The sequence below is a fragment of the Chenopodium album genome, chromosome 6 (assembly GCF_948465745.1).
Source record: "Chenopodium album chromosome 6, dcCheAlbu1.1, whole genome shotgun sequence".
Taxonomy (NCBI): domain Eukaryota; kingdom Viridiplantae; phylum Streptophyta; class Magnoliopsida; order Caryophyllales; family Amaranthaceae; genus Chenopodium; species Chenopodium album.
In genome coordinates this window covers 6,550,263-6,552,076 of record NC_137839.1, presented here as the reverse complement: position 1 = coordinate 6,552,076, position 1,814 = coordinate 6,550,263, and positions in this window count along the sequence as shown.

Sequence of the window (1,814 nt, the reverse complement as noted above, 5' to 3'; positions counted from 1 at the left end):
TATATACAAACCTTTTTTGTACGCTATGTAAAAAAAGTGATTAGAAACAGACGAATTAAGCTAAAAATTTCAAATAATATCAACTTATTACTTTCATTTTTGTTGGTGGTAAAATTATTTCAATTAATTTGTTAATATATCAAATTTAATATCACTTTTAAAATTTCGTCAAAGTGGCGTGTTACGAGTAAATTTAAAAGGGAAAAGTATCATTTTTTATTATAGGTGTAGAGAATAGTTTGGACATTAAAATTTCTCCTATTTTCAATTGGATCTTTAATGTACAAATATACAATACTCGAGTACTAAATATTACGGAGTATTTGTGCAACATATAATCTTGGAAGAATCAAGCTAACTCATCTTTACATATATATTCTACTATATGTGATAAAATGTGATTGGTTATTCTAATATGAAAATATCATGTTCATGATTGGATGATTTTTCAAAAAGAAAGGGCATTATTAATGAGCCACAACAAAGTTAATGATAATACTACCCATTTATTTTAAAGAACAAGCTAAGTTTGAATTCTTTCTGGTTGGCACTCAACTAGACTTCGACTCCTGGTTAGGATTTGCACACCATGCTTTATTTATAGCTATGTTATATGAATATCTTTATACTTTTAATGCTAGTAATTATAATTTATATATACATTCTTAGTATAAATCAATGTAAATTTTAATATACTACCCAAATCTGTTAAGAAGAGAAAACTAGCTACGACATCAAATATAATTTGGATGCAAAGATTTTGTATGTAGTTAAAGGTTAATTTTGTATTTTTAGTGAAGGCAAGACTAGGATATGAAAAGGGAGGGCAAGGCTTTTAAACGTAGTTGCACCGGATTGGGTTGAGTCAGCATAATCAAACCTATCTTGATGTTAGACTTACTCACGCTCTTAATTTTTGTGATTTAACTCACATCTCTCCCTCCTATCCAAAAAAAAAAAAAAAAAAAAACAATACAAATTTTCATATGTGACTGACCATATCATGTCGCTAAGGTTACTTATTTAGGGGTAACCCCTGACTAATTTAGTAACACCTAAATAAGTAACCCCTGACCGACCAAATAACTCTTGATTGAATAAGTAACCCTTGACCGACCAAGTAACCCTAACCGACTTAATAACCCTAATTAAGAAAATCCTGATGAAGTAACCCTGGCCACACGGTGTGATCAGCCATATAGAAAACGCGCTGAAAAAACAAAAGTAACTCACTTTCATGTCATCTCTCCTCCAATGCCCTTCTTGTTCGACTCACTCACATGTAATCTTATTTACCTAGCGCGCTAGGCGGTTAATAAATTAGTCATTTAACCTGACTCGATCAACCGGCAAATTCCCTACCTGGCTTCCTCCTCATTCCCTATTCATTAAAAAGAGATCGAGAACAGAAAATTGCGGTGGTCCTAGTGATCCTAATGATATAGAAGACGAGGTCCTGTTCCCTTATGCACCAACTTTCCAAGCAAATAATGTAATAAAGCACCCAATTTAGCTACCTTTCTAGATGTCTATAACAAAGAAATATACTGTATATTTATATGGACCATATTATTAGCTAATATAAGGATATAATAACAACTAATGTAACGACATAATGTATTACATCAACTATGCAACCTTTATTCTACGATATTATTTTATCGATGGTACTCATTCTAAGATACTCATCTGTTTTATTTTATTTTTTTTATTTTATTCTAAGATTTTAAAAATAAATAGTAATTATTTTTTTCTATATATATGGTCTTGTAAAGCTAACACAATTCCTCACTACAAGTCTACAATTCCTCACA